This window comes from Taeniopygia guttata, chromosome 4A (genome assembly GCF_048771995.1).
Source record: "Taeniopygia guttata chromosome 4A, bTaeGut7.mat, whole genome shotgun sequence".
In the NCBI taxonomy this organism is placed as follows: domain Eukaryota; kingdom Metazoa; phylum Chordata; class Aves; order Passeriformes; family Estrildidae; genus Taeniopygia; species Taeniopygia guttata.
This window is the reverse complement of record NC_133029.1, coordinates 13,372,967-13,397,455: the sequence shown is the minus strand read 5'-3', so window position 1 is coordinate 13,397,455 and position 24,489 is coordinate 13,372,967. Positions and strand designations below refer to the sequence as shown.

The following is a 24,489-nucleotide window of genomic DNA, read 5'->3' as shown; positions in this document are numbered from 1 at the left end:
CTTACACTACTATCAAATACGATCTCTCCCAATTTTGTGGGATTGTGAGGCTAATGCTTCACCCCATAAGTCAGGCTCTCAGCATAAACTGTCAAATACCATGTACAGCAAACACCCTGGCAATCTTGTCTGGCAATTTTTAGTGGAATCCAGAAGCATGAGGACATCTACAACATGATAAAGTTTTTTTCCCATTTGTAAGTGCTGACTTCTAGACCCTAGGAGGCTACATTTTCATGCAAATTCTAGAAGAGAGTGCATAATTTCTGAAAGCTAGACAAGGCATGGAAGTGATACATAGTGCATATTTTTAATTTCATGTTTCATCTTTGTGCACTTTTAACCTAGAGAGTTATGGGATACTGCAAAGGTATACATTAATACTAAGTTTCCATGTTATTTTGGTAAGTAGTTCATGGTTTTATGGTCAAATAAATAATAATAAATAGAAGCTATTTAATAAAGCATTGCAGTTTACACTGCAAATTATGAATACCTTTTTCTGAATTCATGCCTATTTAGAAGATTAAAAGTAAAAGTGCTTTGGAGCTATCTTTCAGCAGACTTGACACTTTTAGTGTATGGTATTTTACAGGCACTCACAGCAAGCAAAAAAAAATCATATTTTAGCACTACTTGAAAATAGAATTCTTCCATTCTATCTTTATGCAAATCTCAATTCTGCAAAATATATTACACACTAAAACTTTGTTTAACAAAATGGTATTTCACAATCTCAGGTGCAATAATAACTGTATACTTACTATGGAAAGTCTTTCTTTCAGCTTTTGAGGATCACTGGAATATAAGGGTATCTTCTCTGCTTTTTAATCTTTAGCAGGTTTCTCCTGAACTGTGAATTGAATTGAAAGATCATGAAGCCCCATGAGCAAATAATATGAAAACATTTACCTAAAGCATGTACTGATCAGCCTCTCATTATCATGGAATTTGTCAACAAACTAGAGTCATGCTAAGAATAAAGCAAAATATAAACGTTCCAAACATTTAATATTACAGACAAGCTTTGGCACAGCCCCACAGCCCATGGCAGAGCATGCACTCTATCCTGCCTCAAGGTCTACTCAAAGAGAGTCACCCAGTTCCTCTTCCACAGTCCACAAAGGCAAATTGGCATTTCCAAAGACAATAAAATTCACCTCCCATAAAAAGAAATTGATCACTTCCTCACAGTTTTTTACTGACTGAAAGGAAGCCTAAGCAATTTGCCTGGATTAGACACTGAGAGCTACAGAAGATAAATCACATCAGCAGTCTTCTGTACAATGGGAAAAACCATAAATTGTTTGCAAACCATGGCCTAAAAAATATCTTCCCAAGGACTACACAGCTTCACACAGTGGTTCAATCAATTGGCCAATTTAAACCCAACTTCACACTTGGGTAAAACATTCAAAACTGCTCTTCATTTAAATATGTTTTCTGTGACTGGTTCTTTGGCCTTAGCCACTGCAACTGGATATGTTAATACTATGAGTGTGAAAAATTCCCTTACTTTCAGTTTCCTCTTTATATTGTTAAGACAGGGCAATAACGTAGGTTCTTCTACATTATCAGGAATTCACACCTCCCCCTCCAAAAAAAAACCAAAATGAGACAAAAAAAAAGACTAAGAGAAATCCCAGGCTGGTACTTCATCTAATCTAAGTCAAGCCTATATAAAGAGCTACAGGTACAAAACTGGTGACTTAAGTGGAAGAATATAGGCAGTATAACTCAGTGTGGAAAGTAAAGGGAAACATCCAGATCTCACTGGCATTTCCCATATTTTATTGACAAATACACTGCATTGTGAAGATATTTTGCCTCAAGAAAAAAATAGCGCAAGATAAATGGGATCAAATCCACAGGACTCTGGAATGGCCTTAATGGACTTAAAAACATAAGTTGCCTAAAAAATCCAAAAACCTACAGGTTCAGAAAGAATGCAATACTCAAGCTGAATGTACAGACGAAATATCCCTCTGGTGTCAAAAGAGCTTTAATCATGGAATTCAGCATTAACACTGAAGCAATCATTGACGTTCTACTCAGATAATACACAGCATCAAAACGCAACAAGTTCCGATTTTCTTCCTGTTAGAAATTGTTCATCCCTAATTGAACCACTTAATTCTATTTTTTTCTTTCCTATCAGCAAAGAACTATTTGTCATTGAGATGAAATTTCTCTCCAAAAAATCCCAAAAGACAACCTTCCCCCCCTCCAAAATGCACTTTTTTCCTGACCTTTACAAAGATAGCTTGAATGAAAGAGATGAAGTAAATGTAACCCTTACAGAAAGTAATAATGTAAACCTTAACAGCAATCAAGTTTATTCATACAAGTCCTTCCTCTAATTGTTCCCCAGCATGGTCTTGGATTATGTCCAACTGAAAGCTGAATTAAATACATATATTATTGGCACCACCACATAACAAATAGTGTGGAATAGATGCGCAGTTTCTGCTTTATATCCAAAACTAATGCAAACCAATTAGAATCTTTTAATTATGGTTGATCAAACCTGAACACACATGAGTAATCATTATTATTCAATTTGGTCCCTTTCTCACGACATTGATGCTTATTTAAATTTCAAAAATATCTATTCTTTCCCAAAGTCTATTTTGCATGCCCACATAAAGTTAAAAAAAAAAAAAAAAAACAAAGAAAGAAAAAAAACATATAACAGCCTGGAAATCCCCCAAACCCACAGAAGTCCCTGATTATTCACAAGTCAAAGTAATTATTCACACACCCAGTGGTCTTTCTGGCCAGCTTTTGTTGAGCTTTGGGGCCAGGAATTGATTCCATGAGCTAACTGTCCAAGAAAAAGACCTAAATATGGATACACTGCAGCAAAAATCACATTTAACCCATATACCTGTAGTGGATTTGGTGACTAGTTTAGTGGGCAATCTTTGTGCTCTGTGACATAATATTATTGTTTTATGCTAACTCCTGGTTGATATTCCAATTAGGAGCTTGGATCACAGCAAACCAGAGCACAAGATCCTGTTCTTTCCATACCCATGCACAGTGCTCAGAAGCCCATTTGATTTTCTAGTTCCAACCTGCCTACCCAGGCAGGGACACTGTCTACTAGATGATCTTTAAAATTCTTTGCAACACAAACCATTCTATCATTCTATGATTAAGAGTGCTTTACTTCAGAGCAACACAGGATCCAGGAGAGTTTTTAATGAAGCAGCAACAGAATAAGATTTTTGCTATGCAGAGCAGCATCCTGAAACCTCTGAGAATGCAGTCTTTAGGGATGGACACCAAAAAAGATAACTTTCCAACCAGGGAAAAATAAAAATAGCACCTAACATCATCCTTAAATAATTTATTGAAATTTGTTCAATAATACATATCACAAATTGCTATGAGTAGTCCCAGATGTCATAGACATTAAAAATATTATTGTATTATGCCTAACTTTCAAAATTAAAAATGTCATAGGGACAGCTATAATGACTTCATAATACAGGGAAGTATGTGCTAATATTTGAGAATTAACATAGTACAGATATCAGCTCTCTAAAATAAGAGATCTAGAAATCCTTAAATTTGCTACAATTTTTTGTTAAAAGGTAAATTTAAATGTGCAGCTGGTTAGTAATTACATAAATGAAATAAGCAAAAAAAGCAGCAGATTCAATTTGAACCCATTACACAAAAATCTTTGGTGCTGCACAAAAATAATTATGTGGTCAAGGGTATTACAGAAAAATGATTAAAAAAAAATTATGTTTTGGCAAAATTACTATGCTTTCTTGTAAAGTTTCATTCTACTTTAAATCATTACAGAAATTACAGTAGCCATTTCAGTTAGTCCAACTTGTAGACCACAGAGTGCCTCTTTTAATAACCCAGAGGCAGAATGAGATTTATGATCCTATGTACAGATTCAAAAGAGGTTTGTTTTAATAATCTGATCCACTGGGAAGTTATCAAAAGTACCTCATCTCTAACATTTAATGATGCAAGTTCCATGCCTTGTGTCCAGAGGCCACACACCACCCCCAAACCCTCTGGGGTGCAGTGTCAAGACACCTGCGTACTTCTGTCAGTCATGACTGCCTGCACCACAAAAAAATGATTTACACCCACATTTCCTTGCTAAACTCTCAAAGATGTCCCTAAGAATACTTTATTTAAAATATTTTATTAGAAAGCCATCACTTAATGAAGTTAAACTTTATGTTCATGGACAGGTAGAAAGGTTCTTTTAACGTTATCAATCTGGAGACAGGCAGTTAATGTCGCAGGAAATAATTCAAACACAGAATCATGTTTTCTTCCAGTGGGGAGGATTTAAGGACCATTACACTATCATGAGTCAATCTATCTCCTGGTATATTATTCCAACTACCAGCTACTGGTCTGATGTCTGACTGAATCCAACACATCCTGCACAGCCATCAGCAGAAATGAAGGTTTGATTTTCCAAGATACCTGAACTTGTAGCTCTGCTGTTGTCAGGGATTGAAAGCACTTCTTTATGGCAGCCAACTGCACAGAAGTGCTGCAGAACACAGAGTTTATTGGAAAGCAATATATTAAAAATTATGACCAGTGAGGAAAGTTTTGCAGTCTATGATTTCAGTGCATCACACCTGGTCTCAAAATAAACCTCAGCAGAGTGTCAGCTACACTCCATCAGCTCAAAAGGAACTGGATCCTTGCAGTGTTCCAGACATGACCCATTCATACAAACTTGGCTGATGCAAAAGCATTAAATTGTTCAAATATTTTAGCAATTTAAAGTTAAACAGTTGCAGGGGTCAGGGTGGACTGCTTAAATACAGCAGAAAAAAGGAATGGCTCTGATTTCTCCAGTGACAGGAAAACTCCTGATGATTTCTGTTCAAGAATTTCCCCATCACATCTTACTATTCCATGTGACAGGGTTTTTCTTTGGATGTCTTGTGATTCGGTGTGTAGAAGAGTTTGCATCTTTTTTACTCAGAACCATCAAGAAGAAATAAGATTCAAGTTATGGAGCTATGGATCAGTAACATAACTGTATACTCCCTTTATACCTGTTTAGATATTATCTAACTAAAGTAATAAAAATATAATTTAATCCTAAAAAAAACTTTTCCTATGTATATAATTATTTTTTCCTAAATATCTGTTAGCTTAACTGTAAAACGTGATAAAATTGCAATAAAAAAGATTATATAGCTCTATACACGTTCTGAACTTTATAAAGGTCTTGTATTTTAATCCAAGCAAAAGGAATTATTCAGCAGAGCATTACCTGTGCCTTTACATCCAATATGTTTGTAGCCATGGAGTGCCTATTTATTAGAGATGTCAAATAGAAAACAATTAACCTCATCTGTGATGAGAATGATTTATTGATCAGGGAAAACCAAAGGAAATGGCAGAATCTACAAAGCAAAGGCATTGACATAAAATTTCTTAAAGAATATACATCAATGCATGTTAAAGGGAATATGAATGCAATATTTTTCATGTCCTGTTAACTTAGGTCATAAACTCCACAAGATATGTACTTTGTATTTTAACAAAACCAAGAATAACTAGGTTTTCACTGGTAATAATACTCATTAGAAATAATTGATAGTCAGAAAACTAAAAAAGTGTAAGGAAATTGCAGGGGAAATGCAGTTGACACAGTAAACCATATGTTTATTTCCAACTATGAAAATATGGTAATAAAATATAGCATGTGATCATATAACAACCATACCACCCTCTAACTCTTGCATAAAACAAAATGCAAGGCTTATGTATTTTTTCAAACCTTAAATAAACTCCTATAGCACTTTTTTTCTTTTTTGTACATACACATATATACAAACACAAAGTACAGTAGTTTAATTTGCTGAGGAAAAATGCACAATGCAATGAGCCATATCTGGCTATTTCATTATCATCATAGTAGTAGTAGTAAAAAAATATAATTAATATAATATCTAATATAATGTTTGTTTTATGGTTGTTGTTGTTTTTTCTTATTGTTATTGTTGTTATTAGTTGGCAAATGTGACACAAATCTACAAGAAAGACCAGAAGGAGAATTTGGGGAACTTCAGATCTGTCAGCCTGATCTCAGTGCTGGGAACAGCATCTCCCACAGATTTCTCCTGGAGAAGCTGATTGTTCACAGCTACCAGGGAATATTTAGATTGAATATTAGGAAAAGTTTCTTCACTGAAGGGGTTATCAAGCACTTAAACAGGCTGCCCAGGGAAAAGGTTGAGGTAGCATCCCTGGATATATTTAAAACACATAGATGTGGTGCTTAACAAAAGGTGAGAACAGACAGAAGTTAAATCAGCAATAGTCTGAATTGATATTAAGAAAAAACTTTCAGTGGTGGAACAGGTCTTGCAGAGATGTCATGCAATCTTCATCCCTGGAAATAACAAAAACACATCTCTGCATGACCCTAAGCAACCTCATCAAAATTTTAAGTGTGGATGTTCAATGTTGGCTCTGCTTTAAGCAAGAGGTGAGAAAAACCACATCCCAAAGGTCCCTCAGTCCAGTTATTCTCTAACTTTATCTAAATGAATTGATCTGCTGAAAATATTAGCAATTTAGTGGATTTATTTTTTATGCACAGGTAGAACTTATTTCTGGAAAGGCAATCCCCCAGATGCTACCCTTGGCACAGGATTTTGGAGGGAGTTTCTGTTTTTTCTTTCACAGTGGCTTTTAAGTAATATAAAAGACAAGATCACTGTGACTATTACATGGTTGAATACTCCAGTGAACAACTGCAAATGCTTGTTGGTATCCTTTGATTTTCCTTTGTTTTAAACCATCACACTTTTTTCAGCTATTTCTGACAGGAAGCCCAGTAGTTAACAATTGATCCTTCCAAGATTGCTTCTTGAGAGGCTTAAGGAATTTCTTAGCAAACGCCTTCAATACCAGAACTGCTGACAGGCACTGAGTTACATGGTTTACAGTTGTCAGGATTTTATCTCGGTTTCAAAATACTCTTCTCATCAAGAGTTCTATGCTAAAAATTGAAACTCCCTGGTCTCAGCCAGATGACATCTCTGACATCTAACAAAAATCACCCTATTTTCTCACCAAGATCCTGATCCTTACTTTTACACTGAAAAGTAATTTACAGTGAGGTAACAGACAGAGAATTTTCATCCTGGAGCTCGAGCAAGAATGCCAACCAAAGTTTTCCTCTACAAGGATTCAGTGATCCCCTCTGTTTTTGAAAATGTAAGAGAGTTCAGAACAAAGTGATTTGAATCTTTCACACACAAGTCTGAGGTCTGCCCCTCCTACTAGGCAGAACAGTTTCTCACTAACACTGCACCATCAATATGAGCTGCAAATTTACCTTTCTAGTTAAAGACAGTACAAGAAGGAATATTAAGGCAATTACTAGAATTTCCAGAGCTGTCCCAGCAACCAAACAATACAATGGCAAGATACAGGGTTTGAAACATGCTCATCATGTATTGCAGTCATAAAATCCCCCATCTAGGAAAGTCAGAGCTATCAACATAAGCTATTTAGATAAAAGAGGAAAAAATTGTTCTGATTAGGAGTTATATACAAATGAGAATGATCCAAAGAAGGAGGAGTTATGTATAATAGGATCAGGGGGGTTCAATCAAAAACTGAAAATACATACTTCAGAAAATGAAAGGGAAATCAAGAGATTTTTACACATTATGAAGAAAAAGTAGCTAGTCCTGAAAGTTCAGCTTCAGCCTATTTAAAATGGTGGACGAGAAAAATCAAGTTTACTCCTGCAAATAATTCTGACATTGAAAATGATGATTTTGTTCCAAAATGAGAACTGATTGTAAAAAAAATTAATATTCTCTATTTTTAATTCCAAATACCTCACCAAATATATGCTATATTATTTAAAGTTAAAAAAAAAAAATTTAAAATATACTAAAATCACATTTTGGTGATGTCTGCAGTTTCACTGACTACCAGGAATCCACATGGGAAGTACAGCTCTGTTCCTGCTCAGGGAATTTCTTGTCCTTTGTGGTTTTGTATTTTAATCACTAAAACAAATAACTACAGATTCCCCCACCTTTAGTACTTAAGCTGAAAATTACAGCCTCTGCCCAATGTCAAACTAGACATTTGAATGTCTAGTCAAAAGTGAATTACCTTTTCCACAACATGTGCTGCAATCATTATCCTGTTGCAAAGATCTATGGCTTAAATGAAAGTGCACCCTTTGTATCAACATTCCCAAGACTTACAAACAATCTGCTTAGGCTACATCACTGCCAGGTAATTTCAGAAAAAAATAGATTGGGCTTGAAACACTAAGACTGTAAAACGCTTTAAAACACCCTGACATCATGGTAACACATGCCAGGGGCCATTAGCAGCTCTAATATTACCATCCTAGGAGCATCTGAACACGGTTTCTAAAAATAAAATAATAAAAATATTAAAAGGAATAGAAAACAGCAAGATCAGGGGAAATGATGATGTTTCCGAGAAATCATGTTTATTCATGAGGATCTTTTTGATTCTTGTATTTGGTTTTATGCTACCAACACTGAAAATCTTTATCTCCTGACAGAATGTTCATGCTAAGAGTGCTATTCTCACTTCTACTATTAATGTTTAATTAATTATTTCTGCATTCCTGCATATCTAAAAAGGAGGTCTGAATGTCAATAAACAGTACCTTCCATTCAATCATTAGAAACTGATGAATTATAAATGAAAATTTGTGTAAAAGCATAGATAAAACAGTGAGTGTAAATGATTTTCAGATTAACTGCTGTTACTCATGGTTTCTAACAGGAAGATGTCAACAAGGTTATAGCACATTGTATCCACTTTAGTTTCTCTTAACACAAAAAGGTAGGTTATAGGCCTAAAGATACTTTAAATGAGGAAACAAAGATATTTGTTTTTTGCCTTTTGTCCAACACAAAAACATCTCACAGGGCAATTCTTTGCTAGAGATTTCTACACCATCCTGGAGCACTGTTATCTATTCATTTTATTTCTCTGTGAGAAGGCTGTAAAGCAGGCCACAATCATATGAACACACACATGGAATGAATCCTAAGCACAACACAGAGGTATCTACCCCATGAGAAAAAATATTTCCCAAAAGTTACCCACAGCTATAAAATGCCTAAATATTAAAGGTTCTCTGTAGAGTTCTCATAATTGCGTTTCCTGTTCCCAAAATTCTCTTGATTATAATCAATTAATATAGCCAATACAGAAAGTCAATTAACATTGAAGTGTCTTGGACAGAATCCCACAGTGCTTTGCAAGCTGGCAATAAACAGATTCTGTGTGATAAAAATTGTCTAGCAAAAATATCTTCATACAAACCTAATCTGGGGACAGCTTTATTTAGCTCACTACTTAGCTCATTCTTCCTTTCTACCACAAATGGCATCTACAGTGCAAGTGCAAATTAACACTTTTTTGTACTGCTCTGTTAGAAATCCTACCTAAGGTCGCCTTTCCAGTTCTCCACACAATGCCTAAAGTGTTGGGTTGGGGTTTGGGTGTCTTTATTTGGTTGGGTTTGGGATCCTTTGTTGGTTTTGTTCAGTTTATATGAAGAGCTTCTCCCAAGAGATTGCCAGCTGGCAGAAGAGGTGGCACCATTCAGTCCCGAGCTGAGATCACACAGTTCAAATTATGAACTGTTGTAATTCATCACGAGTTCATTTATGTTACAGATTTTTGTCATGCACATACCAAACCTTGTACATGAACCAAAGGAATAGCAAAGGCTTTTATGAAGAGGCACAAAATATATGTGAACAAATGCAAGCAGATTATCTCTGATTACAAGTAAGAACAAAGCATTCATCTTATTATAGATAAGTTTTAAAAAAATTCTCCTGTCATATCTCAATAAGCTTCATTTACATCCTATCTAATTAAGAGAGATGAGCATGAAAGCAACGACTGAGTTCCTTGTTTTTGCAGTTTCCCTATCCATCAAAGCTTAGGATGCTTGTCCTTTCTCCTGTTTTGATAGGATGGGCACTCCATTTGTCGTTTACCCCCTTTAAAGTGAAAGCAAGTAGGGGTAACATTCAGGTAATTTCCTCTAATTAAATCATGTCATGAGAGTTAAATGGTGTGAATGCTCACTAGGAACTCTTATTCTGATACACCAGCTACCAGCAAATTATGAGTTGCCAAACATAATCGAGAGAACGAATTACAAGAGCTATCAGCAGTGTCAAGCTGGATAAGGAAGTGTATGATTATTGCTCAGCCACAGCTGAGAGATTCACAGTAAAGTGCAGAAGGCTCTAATTAATAAAAACTGTGGAAATATCAAATTTTTACCCCAACATGATTATGAATTTCAAGTAAAAACAAATATTTCAACCATCCATCCTGAGTGCATTTTCCAGTTTCTTAAGTACTCATATATTCTTTTAATACACCATTCACTACTCCAGTATGTGGAGTACTGAAGATATAAATCCAGGTTGTATAACAGGTCTATTATGAATGCCTCTCTCCTAGAAGAGCAATACTTCTAGTTTTAGATAACAAGCACTTTCATCAAGCACATTGGAAAATACAAGAAAAAGGGCTACTTAAGATATCTGTAGGATGTTAAGGCCTTTCACCCTCCAGTCAGACACTTTCTATTGGGAGCATTTTCACTTCACTTTTATCTCATGGAAACAGGATCAGCAGATAATTAGCTACAAGTTTGTTCAATTTAATGCCCAGTGCAGAACAACCAAAAGAGAATTAAATCCAAGCTTAGGGAAAGTCTCTACCCTGCAAAAAGATTTTAGGCACCCGCCACAAAATAGCATTAACTTGGGTGCAAATATTCAATTTCTGTAGGTATTGGTATTCACAAAGGTCAGTTTATTGGTGAAATAATTATCTCTATCAGCCAGCTAGGAATACCCAGTAGGAATCTCTTGATCCCTCTTCCTGAAGTGATTCTCTGTGGGACACATGCTAGTTATTATACCAGTGAGAATTACTGAATGCCCTGGTGGTTAGAGTCCTTACCAGAGAGACATCAGTTCCAGGCTCTAGTCACATATTTGTAGAAATGCTTAAATATTTTGAAAAAAAATGAGGTCTTCCCTCTCTCCAGAGGAATCTCTAACCAATAAACTAAAGGCAACTCTCCTTTATGAAAAGTGAAGTGTTGTGGAAAAAGAGATTATCCAGAATAGAAAATGTAAGAAAATCTTTAAAAAAATCTTAGATGTTTTTGGGTTTTTGTGTTAGGTTCCATCCCTTACCAAAAACTCAAAAACTTCAAACCATTTACATTTTACATGTTTGCAAAACACTTTCTGAGCTACCAGTATAGACATATTCATAGTTAGTAAACTGACAGAAAATTCTAAGTATGATTCAAAGTGGTATGAAATGCAACAGGCTAAAAGAATTGAAAGTCAAAACTTCCAGCCTTTGCTGGAAATGAAGGAAGTTCAGAGAACTATCTGAGATTTATATGCAATTACAGCTACATTTATCTCAAGTCAGTCATGGTGAATCCCATGAGTGTTGTCCCTGTCATACATTCACCTGGGAGAAAGAATCACAGTTAAATGACAGTTCAAATATATATACTTAATGAAATTTTGATGACTGTTTTCATTCCCCAGTCATTAGGCTACATTTTTTAGTAAGAAAGTTTAGTTACAAAAGTATGCTGAATGAAGAAATGGAATAACTACTGCAAAAGCAGTTGAATCTGAATTACATCAGATTATGTTAGCATCTTTGCAATTCCAAGAGAGTAAATAATGTTCATTATTGCAATCACACCCTCGAATTTCACGTCTGTGATAAGTATAAATAATCAGTGGTGGCAGTTCACAATTAAAAAATTTTTGTCATAATAAAAAGTACCACAAAAGATTAATGCTTTAATTTACAGGTAAGAAACTAATTCAAATCAGTTTATTTTACCTGAAAAGTACAACTGCAGATGAACATTCTCTGAAAAATATTAATTCAAAACACGGTCTTGTTTTTAAACTGATTCACTGCTTTCCATCTTCAAACCAAAACCAAAGGTCTGAAACAATTTCCTCACCCCCCTCTAATTCTTTATTTATTTTTCTAGCACAGAGATGAAATCTCATCTTCAGTAAAGAAGAGCAAAGCCTGTGAATTTCCTGTGTATAAACCCCATGGTCACAGACTCACCTCACCAGGGACTGCTGATATCCTATTACTGTGGTCTTTTGAACAGAGAAAAAGATAATAATTTCAGGAAACCATCTGTTTGCCTATGATAAACCTTGTTTTCTCCATAAAGCTGGAATTGGAAACTTAACTCTGGTAAATTATTTTATAAATACTGCAGTAATAAGGGAAGTGAGGGTTGCAGCTCCTTTAGGCTACATTATATATCACTACTGCTTCATTTTAGCTGTTTTGCAGTTAAGCAAAAGGAAGTGGGAAATTAAGAATATTTCCTAGTGTGAATATCATCCAGAACTTCCAGAAGTAGAATTGTTAACACATCTGTGTATCACTGAGCACCATAAGCAGAATACAAACCAGTTACTTTTCTAAAATTGTGGGTGCAGGTTTTTCTGCACTTCAAAGGACTATGTTTTAAAGGAGATTATGCACTCAGAGAAGAAATTCACTCAAAACCTTCATAACCCCCTCACCACCATAACAGCAGTTGTGACATTATTCTAAACCCAGTCTACACAACTGACTTGCTATGGAGATACTGTTTCCAAACTGAAGATGCAATTCCATATATTCATCTCTTATTTTCTGCAGAAAAACCTGAAACATTTCACTTACTAAGAAAATAAAGCTCCTGGAGAAGAGGTAATCATACAATACCTCGTAATAACTGAACACCAAGGGCACCGTAGGTAGGAAAGGCAGAATGGAATTACCTAAATTGAAAAATTAGTGTGAGACTGAGATTTCCTGCTATAGTTGAAAGTAAATGTATTGAATTATCTCAGAGTATCTAAGTTATCCCTGGTTTACTGTTCAATCTGAAGTAAATTATTGTTCCTCATAACCCTTTTGTTATTTGCCATCCCCAGAGAGATGATGGGAGAAGAAACCTTAGTTTTCTTTACATATTTTACAGCTTTTGTCCATGCCATAGTCTCCCTTCTATTTCATTCTTATCACCAAGGAATAAATTTTCCAGAGGAAGCAGAATCAGGGTGAATACAGTCAGCAAATAAAAGTAGTAATCTGTCATTGCATAAAGGTATTTGAAAAAAATGCAAGTATTTTAAGTAAAATGTACCCAAAAAAAGTAAAATATTGGAAAACTGATAATTAACACCTTCCTTAGAAAGAAAGTTGTTCTTGGAATGCCACTTAAACACATCTGAATGGCAACAGTTGCACTTGTTGCACTGGTGATTTGTCCATGAATCTCCATTTTTAGCTGTACCTGCTTTGGGGATACAAAAGAGAAGAAGACATTGCTTTAGCAGCCCCTTGAACTGGACTTCTGCTGAACTTGAACTTCCAGGGGTCCAAGCAGCTGTGGTTTGGGGCCCAGTAAGTGTGATGGGTCAAAACTGTTCCCAGCTATGCTGAAGATACCAAAGTGTCACACAAAACTGTTTGGATCTCCCTGTCTGCGCACCACCACCTTCCTGGCCACAATCCTCCAGACTGCAGTTATCAAAAGTGACACCAATAAATGCCAGCTGACCAGACTAGGCTTCCAGCAGCAGGTAAGTCAGAGCTCAGGAGAGATCCTGAACATCCTGAAAAAATATGAAAGGAGTTCCTGTCCCTTGCCAGCTTTTCAGCCCAGGAGAAGGATGTCTCGCTCCACGAGGGCTGGCAAACCCCCAGAGTTAGCACCTGTCAACAAAACACAAAGCTGCAACTCATAATCCCCAACTGCCTGCATCTGTGTCATGGCTAAGAGCATCCTGAAGAAAAATACACAACTGAAATGTATGCTTCTGTGTCCTTGGGTGAACTTGATGGCCTTAGTTTTTTTCCAGCCTAAACAATTCCGTAATTCTTGTCTAAAAGTGAGGTGAGAAACTCTTCTGAGTCCTGCGTCTGTGCAGTACAGGCCAAGTGTTCAGGCAAATTACTCCAAATCATAAATAAGTATTTTTGAGAGGATTCCTCCAGGAAAATAAAAGTTCTTTTCCCCATTTTTAAACTCCTCTATTATTTTAAACCTCTGATCTTGAGTTACCAGGTTTGGAGGTTTTTCATTGGGTATGTTTGGTTTGTCTTGCTTTAAAAAGCATCCAAAGCCATACAACAGAACTTCCTATTTTCTAAATTCCTCTCCCTGGAAATCCACAAACTTTCACATACATTCCTAAAACAGCAGTTCAACTAATCAGCAAAAGGGCAACACAACTGAAACCAACAGATTGTGCTGGGAAACTTCAGATAATTGTAACAGAAAAGCTGCTGCAAAGTTCAACCTGTAAATGAGCCTGCTCTGAGGCAAGGGGCTGCTCTGTGCTGCTCCATACTGTGCTGAATGAGACTCCTTCGGTGAGAAGCTGGGATCTGCAGGAAGAAGCATTTCTGAGAGATCAGGACAGAACAGCAAATGCTCAAATGCCTTCCCACTCCTTGAGCTTCTGGGAACAAGAAGCTCTACAAGGTAATTGCTGAAGTAGTTTCAGTACACTTGTGAAAACACAAAATCTTTACAAAACATATCTTGTCAAAAATCCTGCATTCTGGCCAAGTAAGAAGTACCAAAAGAAACCAACATTGCCAGAACACGGACTGATGCCCATAAGGCTTTGTAGATCTTGTCAGATTTGGAACCAGCAAGGTTCCACTCCCCACTGCACGATCATGGTGCTTCACACATCTCCTACCTAATCTGATTTCACGGAAGCAGGCAGCATCCCCTGCCTTGAAAAGAGGCATCCCATGGGGACTGAACATTGATACTGAAAGCTTAAATTAATGCACAAACAAAAAAGGCTTTGGGAAGAGAGCAACGTGGAACTATGCACTGAGTTTTTCTGACAAGCCCCAAATAATTGCCACCACCTCACCCCACTCCCCAGGCCACACAAGTGCCAATTTATTAGCATTTTTCACCAATCTTGGGAAAAATAAGACAGCATCAGGTAAGTTTTTCTAAAGGAATCAAAGTCTCTATTCCTACAAAAGGACTCATGCTAAAGAGTCATCCATGCTATCTTTAGGTTATCCAAGCTCCTTTTACACGGCATAAATATTCAAAAAATCGCGCAGTGGTTACCACAGCAACAAAGTGAGCTGTGCTGCATGAGCCAGCTCCATGGCTGCCGGCAGGATCTGCACCACAATGGGTCTCATTACTTGCTATTTTTCACCCCATTCTCCTAATTGAGCCATACCAGCTCACACAGCCCTGTGTCTTCCAAACTTGTACACGTCTTCTTTCTCAGCCAACCCTGCACACCACCACCGACAGCTCACCCCAGCTTGGGGCACAGACTCTGCATGATGCTAGAGCAGCCACTGCTGCGCCCACCTTACCACAGAGAACTGCTGCTCCACCATTCTGATTATCTGAAACCTTAGCTCTTTGAGAAGAGGTAGGACATGGCAGGACCTTCAGCACTTCTTTAATCAGATCAGCACCTTTAATTTATCAACAACATGTCAGCAGTACCAATACCAAGCAAATATCAAAGCAGATGGATGATACAGGCTCTGGAGCAAGCCCAGCATTCTGCTCAAGAACTGGGCATCTCTTACTCTGGCACCACGGTTACAACCCCAAATGGGTCTGGCAGCACCACAAGCAGGAGTTTCTCCAACTATCAGAAGGAATGAAACGTGAGATGGAACATCAGGGTGAGCTCCTGGAGCTGCAGGGGACAGACTGGAGAGCTTACTGCAAATAAATCAGGGCAAATGGCCCAGCCTCAAAGAACAGAGTGTCACCAGAAGCCTTTCACATACAGACTTGCTTTGGCAAATTGCCCTTTGAATACCTTCCACCCCTACATACTCCCAAGTCGTGCTGCTGCCTCACTCGAAGCTGGCTCCATAAATAAAACTGCCAGATTTCAGCAGATTATTTTGTCTAAGATAGATCTTAACAACTGAGCTCAATGGCAATTGCAGAGTTTTGGAGTAGGCCAACAGCACATCTTTTATCACATGGCTTTAGCTCCCTTATTACAGATCTATTTTTGTTGTTTAAGATATTAAGAATAAGATATTAAGAATAGCAAGCCTGAAACCCCAGAATCTGGGCAGCCTGTTAACAGGTTTCAGGCCTTACTGTGAGTAGATGCTACTTGTTCAGCAGACTCTCAAAACACTTCATTATCTAAAGGGATCTAGTTAAGAATGCTGCTTACATTTACACAGCTGGGAGAAGAGGTTGCAAAATCAAAATCCCACAAAGTTCACTTCCAATATTAGATATACAACTTCAGCTTCCTGTAAGATAAGGACATTTTCTGTACAGTGGATTCAGAATTGTAAAAACAAGCCTGGCCTCTACACTGTGCAAGCAATGCAGTGGAGACCTGACATTCAGGGTTCACAGCAAGGGACAATTTGCTGATGCAGTAAAAGAGACACAAGATATTGCAAACACCAAAAGAAAATATATGGTCTGTGTGTCATTCAGTCAGAAAATAATTTTCAGAAGTATCTGGAATATATGAATCATAAAATGTTTGATCTGCAGCTCTTCTTTAAGAACACAAATTAAGTTATGAGCAAGACCAAAACTCTGCACCAGAGATTCAGTGAAGAGTTTATGAGGAAGTTCCCTAAATAGTCAAAAGCATATTTTTCTGTAATTGTGCTCTGAAAGGAGACCAACTTTTGAGTTCCTACCAGAATGCCCTTCCTCCCACACACAGGTCCTGTTTCTGAGAAACCTGCAGTGAAATCACCCATAGGAATAAAAGAGTCAGTTATATTACATCCAGACTCACCTGCTGTGCCCTGAGGAGCAGCACCTGTGTGTCAAAGACGCTGATTTGGCCCAGCAGAGCACAGGCCAGCCAGGACACTGCAGTTAGGAAGCTGCAGCTCAAGGAGACCACAAGATTAACAGGCTCTCTACTGTAAAAGGGCAGAGCCTCCAGAAACAGAGACTCCACTATATTTCTATTATCAAGACCTCCACTCCAAAATTTAGGCTCTCACTGTGTGCTCCAGCCTCAACCCTGTAAAGGTGTTTTATCATCTCCCTCACACTGAAACAATCAGTTTTCTCTCGTCTGCAGGATATACTTTTTGGTTGGTTTTCCAGTAAAGTGAGATAACACATCCTGTCTCCTATGACCTAAGGCCACTGTTATTCTGCAATGTTTCTTTCTTTTGCTTATTAATTCAGAAACTGCAGTTTAAGATCCCTAAATTAGAAGAGATCTTCAATGAGCAACCTGTGGTCCACATAAAACCTACAAAGCACCATCAAGAGCCTCACTAATTGTCTCAATTCCTCCTTCTGCACCTGGCCCAAGCCCAATACTTTTCTCCTGTCCAGCCCACTGTGCACAGAGCAGGGATGCTGCACACACAGGATTTGTGCTGACAGACCATCTTATCCCATCAGAATCACAGTGTCCTTGTCAGGCTGCACAAGGGTGAAAGCCAAATGCAGGGCTAAGTCTCCTCCTGCAATCACAGAAGCAAGAAATGGCAGAAAGGGGCCTCCAGAGACAACCTACTTCATTCTCGTGATTATTTGTCAAACAGAACTTTGTCCTGGGTCATGGACAGCCAGCACCTCCTTCCCTGCAAGGTAAGCTGTGTTTTCAGAAGCTCACTGATCCATTTTTTTTAAGATGTCTCAAGTTAGAAGCTTACAAAAACCAAAACTCAGACCCAAACACAGAAGTATCAAGCTCCTTCCCACTGGAAGGAGACAATTCATTTTCTTGAGTTATTTTCGTGACACATCTGGAGAATATATCTTTGTTTTCTCTCAATGTTCTATGTAGCTGGACACGGACAAGGAGATACTTACCTTGTGCATCATAAAGCATCAAGGCACTGTTGCTGTTTTTCTCCCCTAAAGGCTTTTGCCTATTTTGCTTGCTCAGAAAAGGCACCTGCTTTCAATTAAGACACATGGGCCTAAATATACCTCACTGGAAAAAGTGCCCATAAAGGTATGTACATATTTATAGCTACAAGAAGGTTGCACTCAGAAAACTGTTTGCTCTGCACTGTGGGGATTTTTGAAGGAATTTTAAATGAGTTAGACACGGGACCTCTGAGTTTTTAGATGATGTGGCTTCTTTTTCTTATCTTCTGCATAGGCAGGAAGGGTGAGTTCGGCTCACATCTTTACTGCATGGTTCAGAAGGTCACAAGACCCTTAGTTACAAGACCTACTAAGAATTTATTGACCAATAAAACACTGCCAATAAGTATATTTATGTTTTTGACCCAATCCTTAAATATTTACTCTTATGGACTCACGCTACACTGTAAGCTTTCTTAGTCAATCATGTTATGATACACAGACCTACAGTACTGCATTCTAAACTCCTTTTTTACCTTTGTAACTATTTTTATTTTTTCTATGTCTTAAACTTTAAAACTTTCCTCAACTTAGTGAGTCCCTGCTTTAAACTATAAATCCTCATTCTCACTTCTATCACCTAGATTTGGAAGCCTTTTCCAAGGTCTCAAATCAAATCCTTTGTTTAATTCTAAGCTTTGACTTACAGGCCCAAAGTTCTGAGAATTCCCTGCATTTCGTATTCCAACACTGCTCAGAGTGCAAGGAATGTGCAAGGAATCTCAGTTGTCTGCACACTTTCCATAATCAAGCAAATGAGCTGCTGGCAGATGTTTGGCTGCAGACCTGCTTCAAGAAGAACCAGATACAACAAAGGAAATGCAGATAAACCCCAAAGCTATTTGCAAGCTGAAATACAGCACAACACAGAGCTGCAGAAAAGGGGGACAAATTCAAGAAAAAAATCAAAAATTCAAAAGTATCTGGACAGAGTAAGCACATGAGATTACTGGCTTTCCTTGGCCAGATGTTATTGGCATGTCACTAGCAGAGGTAATCACCTAAAAAAGACAAGATGTAAATTTTAGGCTGATTCTGGCTCTGTGTTATTTTGGTCTGTGGGTTTTTTGGTGTTTGGTTTTTTGGTGTTTGGTTTTTTGGTGTTTTTTTTTTTTTTTTTTTTTTTGTTTGAGTTTTTGTTTTGTTTTTTGTTTTTTGGTTTGGGTTTTTTTCCTTTTTTTTTTTTTGTTGTTTCATGGTTTTGTGGGTATTTTTTGTGATTCTATTTTTGTGGGTTTTTTTCCTATTATAAGGTTATAAATACATTACCAAATAGAAATAACTGCAATGAATCTAGCCAAAATTGCATTGGCATTATCAAAATGAGCATTCTGCAAATGGAACAGTCATGCAGAGTTTATTTTTACATAACACAGAGGCCTCATATACATATAATGGTAACATGCTCTTTTAAATATTGATATGCACATGAAATTCATATAACTGAAATTAAATATTCTGAACAGCTCTAAACTTATGCTGTATCAGTGTTGATCTGTCCAGACTTCTTAAAAGCTCTTTGACAAAAAAAATAAGTTTAAATTACTTTCAAATGAGAAATCATGATCATTGCAGTAATTTCATTTATTCTAGCTAGGAAAACTGGAGAGCCTGGAAAAGTCAGACACTTTCCAAGTCATAATTTTCTCCCTACATTTTAGTTCAAGGACATGGACTTCATTGACTGGTGATTAAGAAAAGAAAAATTAGGCAACCCAAGATCTTAAAGTACTGATACTCACAAGCAGAAAACACTGCTATTGTTTAATGTTTTCAGATACTTTTCCTGGCAGAAAAGCAGACTATCCATCAAAGTACAGTAGCTGGCAACTGTATACACCAATATCTAATTTCTCTAAGGAAAAAAATGTTGCATCTAACAAAAGTCTGTATTTCTATGTTTCCTTTCAAACTATTCCCAAATTTTTTAATAGAATAGGAGTAGCAATGCAAGGAAATAACAGTGATGAACAAAACAGATGTTATGAGTCAGATGCTCAGTTTGAGCACATTGGATAAAGCCAATAAATAATTTGTAACATTTAATAATCACGTCTCTGTATCAAAGATGGTTCTCCATGAAGCTCCTGGAGGACAGAACTGGTACAGAGCTGAGCAAAGGGGAACCCAAGCAAGTGTTAATGCAGGACTTGCAGGGTCTGTGCCTGCTCCAGGAGCAGCCTGAGCTCCCCAGCCCTGCCCTCGCTGCTGCTCCAGCTCTGCTGGGACAGGCAGCACTCCCAGCACCCCAGGGCTTCATGAAAGGACTTGAGTGTCAGGGTGGTTTGCCCCTTATGAGACACTTTTCAGTATAAAATTAACTTATTTTGAAGGTTTGAGTGCTTTCAGGCCTCCTGCTTTGCCAGCAACCAAAGGAACAGAAAAGAAAGAACCAAATACATTTGTTTGTTCTTGGACACAGAAGAACTTCCTGTGGTTCTCTCTGTTTAGTCATTTTTGATAACCTTCATGATTCACTTCTGAGTAATACTCACATTGGTAAATTCCCACTGTGCAGTGCTGCTGTATTGTTTCTGGAAATAAAATCCAAAAAATGCAATGCTATAATGTGAGATTTAATGCCATTGGTTCTCACTCAGAGTCCATAGGTGTTCCAGATTACCAACATCATAAAAGCTTCCATGTTATTCAATAAAGAAACTATAGGAAAAGTACTCAGCACATAGTTTTCATCAACCATCCCGTTTTGGTTTGACTGTGTGTTTATTTTAACTGTCAAATTACGATACTTGTCAAAACATATCGCCTTCTTTCTATCACCATATGCCAAGTTAAATCTTTACATTCTCACTTGAATGTCATGACTGCTTCAGCATTTTGCACTGAATATTTCTCAAGTGTAGAACAATCTTTGAAGTAATACATTCCTTTACTAATAAAGTAACAAGAAACTAAGTATCTCTCATTATCATTAATTTCCACATCAGCTGTTCTGTGATATTATGACTATGGCAGGAAATGGTCTCTTTGCCTATAATTAAACACCATAAATTTGTCTGTACCTGTCATAAGTATAAAGGACAAGATTTAAAGAGTGTAAGAGGGCAAAGCACCATCTAATTAAATGGGCCGTTTAAGTCCTACTTTCAAAATTTAGCAGAACATGGAAGCCTCTGTCTCATTTCTCCTAATGAATATTTTAAAAAAGTGATATAAGTGAGAATTGTTTGTCTTTTTTTCATAGGCTATAAATGCAAAGTGGGCATCCAACCACACTGTTCAACACTAAAAACCAATCTGTCCCGTTAGGTTTGCCACAGCTCTTGGAGGACTTTCTTTTCATACCCAAATAAATACAGTTTATCACCAAAATAGCTGGTCTGGGAAAAGTATCCACTTGCCAAAATCTATTTTAAAAAACCCCAAACTTCCTCAAGTTTGGAGACAGACAGGAGCTGTGTGAAAAGATAAAACTTGCTGTAAGGTTTGGGGTTTTTTAGTTAGTGAAACCCAAAGTAACTGGACAAAAATTAAAACTTGTCCAACAGTTTACTGATAAACTGTTAGCTTGATCTGCGCTCTGGAGTCCACAGTGGTGCTTAAGAAATTAAAAATACAAAACTGTTAAAGCTCCTATAACTCTTTTTTGGTGCCTTATTCTTTACCAAAACAGAAAACACACATATGGTATTAAGATTATTTATGTATAGTTATAGAAATATGATTAAGTAGTGATTTTTTTAAATTAAATGGCATAGTTGCAGCCTTTCGCTTGACTCTTCATTGTGAAAGCAAACACTATTTTAGAAAAAAATACAGTAAAAGTGGAATTCCCTCTGCCTTCAGCTTGATTCTCAAATGATGCCAGAAGTGCTGAAAAGTCCCAGGCTTGCAGGCAATCGTCCATTCCCCAGCCTATCCAGAGACCATGCCTGCTGGTTGTCATTCAGAAAACCTTTATATAGAACATTCTGCTTTTAAGACAACTCTCAAAACTGTAAACCAGGCGTGACCACAATCCATAAAAATTCTCAAAGGAAGCTAATAGATTGAGGTGTCAAAAAAAAAAAAAACCTAATTACTTCAAATATAGCTGGAGCAAATCAACAATCAATAAATAAAGTTGATCCGAGCCAGTAAAAGAGCTCAGCAAAATAGAGATGCTGAATAAACCCACAGAAGCTAAATAATTTTTATATCAAATCCATACTCACACAGAATGTTTTTAACCAGGAGGACTACAACTTCTTTGTGACAGCTGGGAGCTGAATAATAAGTTCATGCAACATTTTATCATATTTGCCTTACACTTGTTTCAAGTTTAGTTCCATTCTATATTCACAATAAAACCTCCCCTCTCAATTCATTACCTGCAGTTTTAATTTGATAATACTTCTGAAAGCTAAGATTATGTATTTTATCTACTTCTGGGCTGGGTTTTGAGAACAGCATAAAAAAAGAATTTTGGAATTAAAAAAAAAAACCAACCAAAAAAAGTATAATTTTTAAATTAGGATTTTTTTCACTTTATTTTTCCTTATTTTTGTATGCCATATTTTCAATAACAAGAAGAAAATATCAATTTCCAACAGCTCACATGTATATTCACCCTGTAACTCCAGATTTAAAGAATCAGATAAAGAAGACAAATTCAGCACAACACCATAACAAGACATACCAACTTTGCAAAATGTTCTAATTTGGTCTTAAAACACTATCTAACTATTTAAAATTCTAAAAGATTGTCATATCATATGTCTGAATCACATGAAAAACTAAATAAGCACAAGACTGATGCTCCCTTTACAGCTTGTAGCTGCACACCCTCCCACTAGTCACTGATCAAATGCTTTATTTCACATATCCAAGGAATTTAATGCCAATCACCCACTCCAAATCTTAAGTGTCACTTTCTGGACATAGAGCAGCAGCTCAAAGAATCCTCAATGTCTCTACACAACAAATCCTTGACCCTACAAGACAAACTTGGAGGTAAAACCTGAAATCATATCTCATCACAGATAGCTTCTGAATTTTCCACAGCCCTGAGCAGTCCACTTATTCTGTAAACGGAGAATTAATGACTCCTTTCACCCAGAAATATTAGACATTTGAACATGTTCAATCACAGCTCAGGGTACTTTAGAAATTTACCCTGGCAATGCTCTCACAGAATCATTCATAATTAACTGCCATTATAATACAAAGCCTCTCCATCTAGGGGCACAATGGCCCACCACTGAAGGGTAATTTTCAGCCCAATGACCCTGTAATAGGTGAGGTACCAGTGATTATCTCACCTTCCTTCACTTTTAAGATCCATTACAAAACAAGACGAAGAACTAGAAAACATACAGAAATTTGGAGAATGAGGCTGCAGTGGCAAAACCTGAATGAGGTGGTTGCTGTTTTTCTCTTCATGAAGCTACTACACTCAAACCCTAAACATTCCAAAACTGCTTCCTTAAAATCTCCATAAGCTGTTACAAGAGAAGAGTTTCTAGCTGGTTTTACAATCCAGATGTAGGGAATAAGTTAAGGCAACACAAAAGTAGAAAGCTTTGGGAAGGAATAAAAGGAAAAGGCCACCAAATCATGATTCAGAACTGCTTTTCAGTACTCTGCCTCCCATAATTAAAAAGAAGGAAAGCTGCACTTTATCATGGTCTTTTAAAAGACCTGTTAATAAACCCAATATTACATTAATGCATGGGTGATTTGCTGAATGAGCATGGCAGCTCATTTATTTAAAAAGGCCATACACAGAGTAAGTTCCTGTTTAGGAATAGTTGAGAACCTTGTTTAGCAGGGAATAACATTCAAAAAACAAGAATAAACCCACTCTATACTTCATTTTCTTCTAGAAACTATTTGAATGGTTCGAAGTGAATTAATTTAACAATATTTGAAGATTGAAAATCTGGTTGCCAAAGTTATTCAATTAAAACACAAAATGGCTCATATCACTTTTCATATACAACTGTGTAAAGTATTACATCAAAAAGAATGCCTTACAATTACTGTGATAGTCAGAAATAAACAAGTATGAAAACAATTATTTGCCTCCAGAGTGGAAAATACTTCCAGTTTAACAGTCAGGAGCAAAGTAATTTGTGAAGTTTATTAAGATTATGGTTTTACAGGCTTTAATTTATTGAGACAAAGCCACATTTATGCAGAAACATTAGGACTCATTTGATACCAAATATTCTTCCTGGAATAAAATTTTCACATAATTACTTCAAATAAATGAGGTGTTTACAGTCAATGAACTGATTCCCTTTAATCTGTTTCTGAAATAATACGTACTTCTGGAAAAATAGCATAAGTTTTTTCAAATTAAAATTAAATTTATAGTGAAACAGATGAAGTGCCTTCCTAAAGAAATCGTTTTACTTGACTAAATGTATTTCTATATAATGTAAACTATTCCTGTTCTAACTATGCACTGACTAGGTCTAAAATTGCTAGCTCATTTCTCAGATTCTCGTACAGAGAACAGATATTATCAGATCAAATTGCCAAACCGTTGAGAAGCTGTTTTT

At 36.8% G+C, this 24,489-nt stretch overlaps 1 long non-coding RNA gene across 12 annotated transcripts in view; it reads right to left on the bottom strand.

Annotated features, from left to right (window-relative positions):
• The window catches only part of LOC115495195 (uncharacterized), a 235,415-nt gene that overhangs the window by 65,555 nt on the left and 145,371 nt on the right, over positions 1 to 24,489 (bottom strand). For 11 of the 12 annotated variants that reach the window (XR_012056010.1, XR_012056012.1, XR_012056006.1 and 8 more), the window contains one exon: positions 765 to 853. The exons of the other annotated variant lie outside the window; for it this stretch is intronic. This is a non-coding gene — a long non-coding RNA (uncharacterized lncRNA). The remainder of the gene's footprint in view (positions 1 to 764; positions 854 to 24,489) is intronic. 12 annotated transcript variants of the gene reach the window in all.